This window comes from Phacochoerus africanus, chromosome 1, assembly GCF_016906955.1.
Source record: "Phacochoerus africanus isolate WHEZ1 chromosome 1, ROS_Pafr_v1, whole genome shotgun sequence".
In the NCBI taxonomy this organism is placed as follows: Eukaryota; Metazoa; Chordata; class Mammalia; order Artiodactyla; family Suidae; genus Phacochoerus; species Phacochoerus africanus.
The window spans coordinates 234,154,697-234,166,896 of record NC_062544.1 but is presented as its reverse complement, the minus strand read 5'-3'; the positions used below and the strand labels follow the sequence as shown (position 1 = coordinate 234,166,896).

At 37.2% G+C, this 12,200-nt stretch overlaps 1 protein-coding gene across 6 annotated transcripts in view; it reads right to left on the bottom strand.

Moving 5' to 3' along the window:
* The window catches only part of CBLB (Cbl proto-oncogene B), a 219,481-nt gene that overhangs the window by 139,236 nt on the left and 68,045 nt on the right, over window positions 1-12,200 (bottom strand). The window lies entirely within an intron of this gene.

Genomic DNA, 12,200 nt, shown 5'->3' with positions numbered 1-12,200 from the left:
AAAATCATCCCTGCTTATTCTAAAACCCAAATAGATTTCTGCATATCCCAATACACATTCTACATATCTTATGTGAATCAGACTATTAGTAAAAATCATCCCTGCTTATTCTAAAACCCAAATAGATTTCTGCATATCCCAATACACATTCTACATATCCCAATTCCATCTGCACAATAACTGTTGTGCAAATGATATAATCAGACATTAACCTTACTAGGCAGTTTTTTTTTTTTTCCCTTGTGAATTAGCAACTATCAGAAAAGCACACCCATGTAACATCCTTTAAGGACATTTCAAAATTTCCACAGATATGTAGAGATGAAGGCACTTTTGGAAATCATATAATTTTTTCTACATTCTCATTTACAGAAATGGAACTGCGACTTGAAAAGGTTATGACAGGCCTAATGTCACAGATCAATTAGGAACTATCTCAACTCTTAGTTACACTGAAACCACACATTTTGTCCCCAATATAAATAGGCAACTCTTTATTGGGAGCTAACCGATTAATTAGCCATAACTCTTTTAAATGAACAAAAAAGTTAATAAAAGATACCATATAAATATGTTAAAACATGTTAAAAATATATATACTCTGTTAAAACACAATACCCTATGACTTTGCAATTTCACATATATATCTATTTTTTTTTTCATTAGAAATACATGCATATGTACACCAAAAGACAAGGTCTATACTTTCACAAACAAGTTTCTCAAGCCAAAACTCAAATGCCCATCAACAGAAGAATGGATCAAATGTGAAACAGTCATGACACGGAGCACTGAACAGTAATGAAAATGAACTAATGCAACAAGATATAGAAATAAGGATGATTCTCAATCATAATGCTTAAAGAAACCAGACTCAAAAATATATATCATAAGATTTTACTCCTTTACGTAACATTTACTTATTTAGATTATACATGGCTATCTTATCAATTAAGTGGTATAGAGATCAATAAATATTGAATAGATATGTGTTGAGTGTGTATATAAAATGTATATCTATATATTTCTCCCCATTCTCTGTAAAGGAGAAAAAGACCTCTGGTCTTTTCTTCGTATTTACTCTTTGACATACAAGTCTATAACCTCAAGAGACTAACCTCCCCACTGCCTACTTTTCAATCCAAGATTACCCCCCTGTTAATACCAAGACAAGCAGCCCAGAGTGGAGTTACTTATGCTAAATTCCATGTCACCAAACTGAGACTTAATTATAACTTCAGTTCTCCCAGAAATGGAATCTTAAACCAGTCAATAAGGAATCTCCTGATCAGCACTAGTTACGTCATCTGCCCAAGAGACCCCTGCTACCCCCTAAAGGAAAGTATCCTTGAAATAACCAACTTGCTTTTTTGTCTAATATAACTTCCTTGTCCCCACCTCCGTTCTGCCTGTAGAAGTCCTTCCTTGTACAGCTCCTTGGAGCTCCTTTCTTTCTGCTAGATTGTATGCTGCCAGATTCAAAATGATTTTGTTCAAATAAACTCTTAAAATTTTTAGTATGCCTTGGGTTATCTTATAACACCCCTAAAGGTAAATGTGAAACTGCCAGAGTTCATGAATTGAGGCTAATATCAGAAAGAAAGCTGTCTCATCATTTTTTCAACCTGTCATTGTGGATATAAGAATACTTTCATTTGTCTGTTTATAAAAAAATCTCCCTTCCATTGAAAAAAAAATCAAATAACCAATTTCACATAATAAACTCAGGATTTCAATAGAAATTCAATTTTCCCATAAAATACTTCTGAATTTCTTTTTTTTCTCTCTCTCTCTTTTTTGGCCACCCTCAAGCATATGGAGTTCTTGGGCCAGGGATCAGATCCAAGCCACAGTTGTGACCTATCCAGCAGCTGCAGCAATGCCAGCTCCTTATCCCATTATGCCAGGCTAGGGGTCGAACCTGCGTCCCAGAGCTCCAGATATGCTTCACCAAAGTGGAAACTTAACTTTGGAATTTCTGATATAAATATGCAGAACAATGTAGATAAAATCAGGCCAATTTAAGTTGCTAATTTATAAACCCCAGATATGAGGACAACTTGATTTTCTTGGGCCTGAATTCTTCTTCCTCAGGTATCGTCTAACTCTGCACACTGAAGCAGAAAAAAGAATAATGGAAAGTGGAAGCCCTTTCCTTTTCACTAACCTATTCAAGCTCCAGCACGGCAGCTCCCCCTGGATGTACCCACTGCAATGGGAAAAGCACAGCAAAAGCTAATTATGAGCTGTGCTCAGATGCCAGCTGGAAAGCAGATCCAGGCCACCTCATTTTCGTCATCCCAAATTTTAAGGTGACAATGAAGTAAGCCCACATTTTGTTTTTGTAAGAGACAAGCTAGCCTACAGAATAATCTCAGGAAATTACAAAACACTTCTTTCTCAAAAGTGCTACCTTAAACTTTTTATACTGAACAAAGAGATGTAAGACACTTGCTATAATTTCTTACAAAGTGGAGTGTTAAAAATACACAGGTATTTCATAGCACCATTCGAAGTCTGCCCATGTTAAACAATTAAAATAAAATGCCATCAGATGAAGTAAATGCATTTTTTTGTTGTTGTTTTTGTTTTGTTTGTTTTTTTAAGGGCCACACCTGCAAGATATGGAAGTTCCCAGGCTAGGGGTCAAATCAGAGCTACGGCTGCTGGCCTACACCACAGCCACAGCTACTGGAATCCGAGCCTCATCTGCAACCTACAACACAGCTCACAGCAATGCCAGATCCCTGACCCAAAGAGCAAGGCCAGGGATTGAACCCCGAATGCTCATGGATACTAGTCAGGCTCATTACTCCTAAATGTGTTTTTTGCTGTCTGTAAAAGAAGACAGAAATACATGGAGTTCAACAATAATTTCTTTACTTAAAGGTTCTCATTAAAGGATGACTGAATTTAACCCTATCCAGAGACTTGAAATGTTGGCATTTTACATTATAAACACTCAGAGAAATAAGGTGTTAGGCACAACCTTCAGATCTCCTGTTACAAGCCATCAACCAAAACATCTGACCCTACAGACCACAATAAAAATAGAAATGTTAACACAAATCAAACTGTTTGGGGGTAAAAGGAGGCTGAATGGGGATTTAAGTCTGTTTTTTTTTTCCCCATCTGTAGTCAGAACCAGATGTTAGAGGTTGAGATCAGGGGTGGTGAAGGAAACTTCCTCTTTTAAAACCCAAGAATTACCCTTTCTTCCCCTCTTACTGCTTATTTTGAGTGACATAAGTTTATGCAAACATACAAGGTTTCAAATGAAAAGTTGCAGCCTAGATGTCAAAACCTCCAGTTAGCAAATGTGTGCACACAGGGAGGTCAGGAATTTAAGTAGGCATTTATGGTTTGGTTTGGGGGATGGTAGGCAGCACTGAGAAAGCCAAAAGTTGATTAAGTTGGACTCCTCAGAAGAGTACCACATAGTGGTAGGGCTAGGCAGCAAAGAAGTACTCAGTTCCTTAAAAAAGAGAGAAAGAGAGATTTTATACTAGGTATAAAATTATCAATACTTCTAAAAAGAAGAAATGGTGAGGGAGTTCCCATTGTGGCTCAGAGGTCACAAACCCAACTAGTATCCATGACATTGCAGGTTCGATCCCTGGCCTTGCCTAGTGGGTTAAGCATCTGGTGTTGCTGTGAGCATTGGTGCAGGCCAGCAGCTGTAGCTCTAATTTGACCCCTAGCCTGGGAATTTCCATATGCTGAGGTTGCGTCCATACAAAGTGGGAAAAAAAAAATAGAAGAAATGGTGAAAGATAAAATGGGATCTCCAGGGTGACAATTTGTTGGTAATCTGTCAAAATTTAATAAACAACATGTCTTGATGGAAAAATATGTATAAAACTGAGCAGAGTTACAAAGATGGAAATGTAGGAAAGAAGAATAGCAGTGGGAGAAGAAAGCAAATGATAAATAACAAGGAAGAACAAAGAAAGAAAAAAGTCCCAACAACTGAGAAAATCAAACAAAAAGGAAAAATGTCAAGAGGGAATTAATAAAATAAAGGCTGGGGGGAAAGAAATAAGGATTTAATGTAGAAGTTATAAAAGAACATTTAAGCATGGAAAAGCTACGTTTTGGCAGTCTTTAGATTTTTACTAACTACATAGAATAGGCATAATTAGTACACATTTGTTAAGCAGATGAGGCAATAGTTTAGTATCTTATATATACAGACTAGTCCTATGCACAATTAAAATACATGAATACACACAACAAAGAAAGGCACTTCAGCACTTGCTCAAAAGTAGCATTTATGCTGTTATCTATCTCTGGGTAGTAAGAGTATATATGTGTGATTTTATATTATTATTTTGTTTATACTCATACTACCAAATTTTCTATAATGAGTATGTATTCCTCCTGTAATTCAAAGAATCAAATATATATATATATATGTGTATATGTATACATATATATATATACATATATATATATACATATATATATATACATATATATATATATACACACACTTTTTTTTTTTGGTCTTTTTAGGGCCTCACCTATGGCATACGGAGGCTCCCAGACTAGGGGTCGAATCGGAGCTGTAGCTGCTGGCCTACACCACAACCACAGCAACACCAGATCCAAGCCACATCTGCGACCTACACTGCAGCTCATGGCAACACCGGATCCTTAACCCGCTTAAGGAGGCCAGAGGTCAAACCTGTACCCCCATGGCTACTAGTCAGATTCATCACCACTGAGCCACAACAGTTTTGAGGCGTGAGGAGGACACCACATGAAAAAAAGGCTCTCCTAGCAACTTAGATTTTACTACATACCTTGAATTGGCATCTACACCAATCGCCCCTCTCCACAACCAACTAGGGATAAACAGGTGTGTATAGTCTGAAGGCTATTGTTATGACTGATAAAATACTCAGAGGAAGCGCCTCACCAAGATTCCAACATAAACATCCATATAATCATGTTTTTAAAAGAAATGTATGCTATGTCAAAATATTTCAAAATGTGAGCCTGTCACTTATTTCACCCATTTTTGTTACAGATCCGCTATTTTTTTTAAAATGATGTTTGCAAAGACCTTATTTCTGCAGAAGACAGGAATAAAACAGTTCTCCATTATAAAAAGAGCAAGACATTAACACTCACAATGGTAGTTCTTTTAAAAAATGTCCTTTTTGTTTTCAAAGAATATCTATCTTGCACCTTTAAACCATTAATATTCTATGAAGAATAAACAAATTGTAACTTGTCAACAAATATTTATTGAATAAATTACAAAGCAAGCTATAAATTCCTATATGCATGTACCTTTGTAATGTGACTGGCCACTCCTTCCATCAAGAGGTGGATTCTCTTGCTCCAGCCCTGTCATCAAGGTTTGGTCATGTGACTTGCTTTGGCCAATGAGCCATTATTAAATGCAACAGGCCAATAAACTCTTGTGAATTGGTAGGGTCCCTTCTCTTGCAGCTGGGAACCGTTATGCAATCACATGATCATTCCCAGGCTTTCCTCCTTGAGGATGAAAGACACATGCAGAGAAACCTCAGCCATATAGCTGAACGGCCCCAAACACACAAAATGAGGCCATCCTAGGCCATCCAGCTTCAACTGAGCAGCCCAAACTACAGGAACCACCCAGCCAAGCCTAAGAGTCAGGAGAAATAATAAAGAATCATTCTTGGAGTTCCCATCGTGGCTCAGCAGAAACGAATCTGACTAGTATCCATGAGGATGCAGGTTCAGTGCCTGGCCTTGCTTAGTGGGTTAAAGACCCATCGTTGCCGTGAGCTGTGATGTAGGTCACAGATGTGGCTCAGATCTTGCGTTGCTGTGGCTATGGCACAGGCAAGCAGCTACATCTCTGATCAGACCCCTAGCCATATGCCATGGGTACAGCCCTAAAAAGGCAAAAAAAAAAGCCACTAGGTTATCTACACAGCAAAAGTAAACTGATACAGATACTAAGTATGAAACACTCTGATAATATCTGTAAAGCATTTTTGCATAGAACCGGCATGAGTGGTTGCTTTACAAATGCTACCATCTTATTCTTTATTCTACATCCTTCCAAGAATACAAAAAGATTTGGTAATCCTCACTACATAACAGTGAACATCAGAAAATCTGGAAAGTGGCTCTGAATTCTGCTGGTCTGCAGATCACATTTTGCAAAACACTGCCCTAAAGACCTTATAGTTTTAGTCATTCGTTCAACAAATACTTTTAAACATACCCTATGTTCATGGAGATGCTAGGCTACAGACTACAGCAAAACAAGTGTAATAAGTAAAAGTAAACAGGTGTTATGAGGGCTAGAGGTGCATCCAGAAAAAGGCTAGTTTGAGTGTTTGAGAGGTAATTAGATGTGGGATGAAGAGTAACAGCCACCTTACACCCTCGCTCTGCCCTCAGAATACCAAATAAACATGTTTCTCAAATATATGAGACTATATAGCTAGCCTATATTTTATCAATACTTCTTTTTCCCTTTCGTGACACTCTGAAAATTGTATTTCTTAACCACTGCTATAATCTCTACCTTTGTTATTGATGTTATTGGTAAAGTACACTTTGTAATGTATACTGTAGCTATAACTCCAACCATACTGGCCCATGCAACCTTCTCCTAGAGAATGACTCATGTTATAAAGCACAAGCATTTATAACTCTGGCTATAGAAATGACATGGGGTTAACTCAGCCTAATGTATTTCACTTGGATCATCTCTTTGCTTAATTCACTTCCAGATAATATGCACGTGTTCTAGAATTCAGGAATGTGTTTAATTCTTAGCTGTTAATTTCTCCTATGTCATAATTGAGGTAATGATTGAATCTTGGCTATGAACTTCCACATTTCCAGTGTCAACATAGAGAAAATTATCTGTTAGATTCTGGACTAGGCAGCAAATGAATATAATTTTTGGGTACTTCTAACATACCAAAACCTGTACACACTTTCATAAAAATATGGAATGTCCTGGTAAAACCATTTGACTCCAAGCCTAAAGATTAGAATTTTGGCTTTGTCCTTTGGATCTTGGACATGTCACTTAATCTCTTTGGTTTGAGCCTCAGATTCCTCATAAAAAAAAAAAAAGAATTGGTGACCAGTGGTTCTCAACTTGCCTGTGTGTTAGAGTCACCTGGCTTTTTACAAAATCCTATGCCCCAGCCAATATCATAGAACAATTAAATCAAAACTTTTGGGAGAAGGACTGGCACATCAAAGCTGCTTAAGGCTCTCCAAGTGACATCAATGTGCAACCAAGTTGAAAACCACTGAATATGAGCTCAGGGTACTTCAAACACTCAGTGGTTCCCAAGGTGAGCTGCACATCAGAATCACCTGAGGAGCTTGTAGAGCCTGTCATAAAGATCTACCGCAACTCAAGTCAATCAGAGCCCTAGAGAGTATCAGGCACTGGTGCTGCTTTTAAAGCTCTCCAGATGATTCTGACAGATTACAATGGCTGGGAATCACTGCCAAGACTCACACATTTAATTTAGAGGAAAATTAACTTTAGAATTCTTTAAATGGCAACCTCTAATCTGATCACAATAGGTATGCTGATAAAAACCTGAAATTACAAACAAATTTGTAGGAAAAGAAAATAAACATAAAGCCACGAACCCCAATCCAAAACTTTGAATCAAGTAATATCCCTTGGATACCTATGGATAATTCTCAAATAAATCCTGACTTACGGGGAAACTACAATTATAGCACATTGGCACAGAAACAAAGAGAGCAAGTGTAAAGACAGAATTTAGGCTTTAGAAAACTGCACAAATCAGATTTAGTAAATAAACACAAAAACAAATTGTGAAATACAGTCAACTGCAAATTTTATGAAAAATTAATTTTGACCCATTTGGCTTGATGTGAGAGTGAATGCTACCTCAGCACATTAAAAAAAAAAAAAATCCTGGCAAGAGATTTAAAACAGACTTCTTGAATGTGTGACCAATGAGTTTTCACACAAAAAAATTTTTTTAATCACTCATGACTTGAGCAGGTAGAAAGTCAAATTTTAGAAAGGATTTATCCTCTCTCTGGCACTGAAAACTGGCTTATTAATAAAAACCCAGGAAAATAACATAAAAAGAAACAACCACTACTAACACATAAATGGTCTATAACTTTAATAGCTTGCAAAGCCCAGGTATAGGAGACTAAATAATATTTAATGACTGTGTTAAATACCATACTTATAAAAGTGGGTGAAGATAGTATTTTTAATGAGAAATATATCATATTTTTAATATTTCCATATATTATAGACTCTTTAAAATATGTTTGGCTACTTAAAGGAAAACGAACCCAAAAGTTAAAATGAGTAATCCTCTGCAAATGGCCAAATTAGTCATTTAACCTTTTACGTACACATTAAGCATTAAGACAGGTCTGAACAATTTTAATTTTCATTTTATAGAGAACTTTGTTGTGCTTAACCACATGAAATGGTCTTCCTCCTTCACTCCGTGTGGTAGGGACAGCTCGGGATTTCCTAAAACCAGCTAGGCCGAGCCCTCCCCTCATCTGGAAGGCGCCTTTGTAATGTATTATTGTGGTTGTTGGGCATGGGAAAGATACAACTCTCAGCTAACCTAGTGCTAACAACAACAATTTGTTAAAACTACTAAAGGTTAAGAATTAAGGATTGCATTTATTCAAAAACATGCCTCAGAATGGCAACAGGCTCGGGCCTCCACTTTTGTCAGCAGGACACTGTGACCTACAATGAAAGAATCTGGAAGGATGTCAGGGATGTTTGGGGTAAGTTGAGGAGGTTGCCCGGGCGTAAGAGGCACTGGAAACAGATTTCTCCAAATATATAAACGGAAGCACACCTATCTGAATAGAGGTGATAAAAACACCAATTTGCCAGAAATAATTACCTGAATCATATTAATAACTTTCAAGATAATCCTGTAAGCAAGCCACTAATGTGATATAAAGCTACAATACCTCAAGAAGAAACTCCCACACCTACATACAGCCAAATCAGACTGGAAGTCAGATTCCTGCTCTTCATTATTTGGCCCCTGCCTCTAGCCTCATTCCTCGTTGCAATCTGCACACATGATTTGTAGTTAACTAAATGATTTTGTTTCCTTCTCATACCCAGTCCTCTCCAACTGAAACAGTTCCCAGTTTGCTTCTTAGTCTCACTAATTCCTCCTTGGCCTTATGCAAAATTGGTCATGAGCTTGCATTCCTCTTTTTGAAAAAAGAGAGCCATAGGTCTCTACTACATTCTTAGAAGTGTCTGTGAGCCAAAAGAGGTGAGGGGCCAGTGATCTTCAGAGCAGCCAACTAGAAACTTAAGTGAAAGTTTGAGAATTCACAGGTGCCAAAAACCAAAGTCCCAGACTCAAATATTTGTCACCAGTGCAAGTCCCATAGTTTCCAAAGGACTCACAGCCAGGACTGAAAGAGGGGAAAAAAAAAAAAAAAAAAAAGTTCAAATCCCAAGAGTCTACCAATAAAAATCATTCATTTGTTCCTCTGTTTTGGGAGGGAAGGTCAGAAAAGAGGGAGATGATTAGCTAGCTCCACCTAGACATATCACATACCTTCACTCATACTACAGAATGGAAGTAGCCCAAATGAAACATCAGACATTTCAGAGTATCAGTGGGTTCTACTATTAAATCCATTCCCTAAAACATTTGGAAGACACTAAAATTTGCATTTAATAATGAAAAAATGTAATGATGTTAGCAAAAGGATTAACATATGAAGAAGTTAGTATTTTCTTGGAATTTATAAATATATGTATATATTTTAATACAGTATCTAATGGCACTGATTTAATTTAACTGCTTTATTCTAAAAATAGGACAACTCATTGGCTTAGATACTGAGGCAGGTTAACATTTAAACCTGTAACGATGAAAATTAAATGAGAGAAATCAGCAAAGTCTTCACACAGGCCAATGCTAGCAAGCAATCCATTATAAATAGCTCTCATGCATAGTCATTTTATGTACAAATTTTAGTTGTTCAAGATACTCACTGAGCAAGCAATTTCAGGTAATTTGCTAGTTGTGATTATTGTAATGTGTAATTTTTAGTTGTGATAATTACCCAAGAGACTTAGAATACACAACTAGTAGAATAATTACGGAACCTCTGTTTATGCTTTTAGGCTCAGTAATTGAGGAAACTGAATTTATGAGACTGGAGGTCTATTTTTCAAGACCCCACTGAGTTACCTTTGTATAGTAGTTTGTATGTCCCTGACTCCCCAACATAACTGCAATGTGTTATTAACTACAGCTCCAGAGTCCCATAAAGACATTCAGAGTTTATTTTAATGGAGTGAACCATCTCCTGATGATTCTCAAAGCTCAGTAAAAAGGAGCCCACCTCAAAGCACTCTGTTTATGCCTTGAATGTTGTGTGTGTAGCACAGAGTGGAGTTGTGGCTCAACTGTGCCCTCCTCAGCTGTGTTCTAGAATTCTTTCAAGCACTAATTTTTATTATTTGTTCTATTATTCCAACAGGTTGGGGATGGGGGAACAGTGCATTCTTAGTGGAAAATAAAAATAATCCGGAAGCTGATTCATTTAACAATGTTAATAATGTTGGATACATATTCTTAAAGATAATGCAATGAACTTATATTTATGATGTTACACTTCTCTAAATGGACACTTTATTAAAGTTACATCTGCCCCTCAAAAATGTATTGCTGGCTTTGAGATATTCGAACCTGGAAACAGCTACTGGGACTAGCAAGACATTCAATTACAGGAGTACTTTTTAGATTAATGCTAGAAGTTTCTTCCATTCACCCAAGAACCTGTGTTTTTTCTCTTAAGGTAAACTTTATTCCATTAAATTAATTATTAATTAGAAATTAGCAGTTCTCATACAGCACTATGATCACACAGTAAAGTTCCTGCCTCCAACATTACTTATATAAATTGCAGATGACTTAAAAAAAAAAAAAAAAGACTTTCTAAGCCTTCACTGGCTTATGGAGACTGTCACTAGGTACATGCGCTATCAGCACTTCAAGTGCGGTTAGTCGAAACTGAGACCTGCTGTAAGTGCAACTATGCACACACTAGATGTCTAGGAGTATGAAAAAGAGTGTAAAATATTAAGAATGTATTATATTGATTATATGTTGAAATGATAATATTTTAGGTTAAACAAATATATTTTTAAATTAATTTTTTCTGGGACCTTTTACTTTTTTTAAACATAGCTACTAGGTAATTGAGAATTACACATGCCTCGCACTGTTATTTCTATTGGACAGCACTGTCCTTTGAGCTCATCTGCTCCTACCTTTTGTTATATCCATTGCTTTGCTCCCATTTTCCTTTAGTTTTCATCTCTTTAAAATCCTTGAACCCACTTAGATTGTCCTCTCTCCCACAGAACTGTGGTTTCCTCACTCCCCAGAGAGAGACCATCCTGTCTCTAATACCCTCACTCCCAATACCTAAACAAAGAACCAACACTATATGCATCAGCTGGTCTTCCTCACCACAGAGTCACATCCATACCCACCACCACCACAAGGGATGAATCACAACAGTTGTCCTTCACCATCTCTCATCCAAGCGACGGCCATGTACCTACTGGTCCCCCTTGCCTCCAATCTATCCCATCTGGTACATTTGCATACAAATCATCATCATCTTTCTAAAGCACAGGTCAGATCACTTCATTCACCTCTTGGAATAAAAGTCAATTTTCTAATTTTTAGAACGTCCATATTTCTCATCATGGCATTCATTCTCTCTAGCCTGAACAGACAATTCCAAGCACATTTTTTTCATTACATCTCTTCTTAAAATATCTGATGAACTTTTTATGCTATTACTTAGAATTCTCTGGAATACCAGGTACATTCAGAACCCCCTATCTTTACATATTATTACTTCAGACTGCAAGACCCCACCTTCCCAGGGGTGCTGGAAAATGCCACTCATCCATTAGTGAAGCTATCCCCTTCGGGCCCTGAAGCTGCAATTAGGCACTCTGCGCTCTAAAGCCTCATAGCTCCTAGCCAATATAGTGTGGCATTTACATTTTTCCTTCCTTTGAATTATATTCATGTATCTGTATCCTCTGCTGTGATTCAAAAGAAAGAAAGAAGGAAGGAAGGAAGGAAGGATGGACGGACAGACAGACAGACAGACAAAAGGGAGGAAGGGAGGAAAAGAAAAGAAAAAAAGAAAAA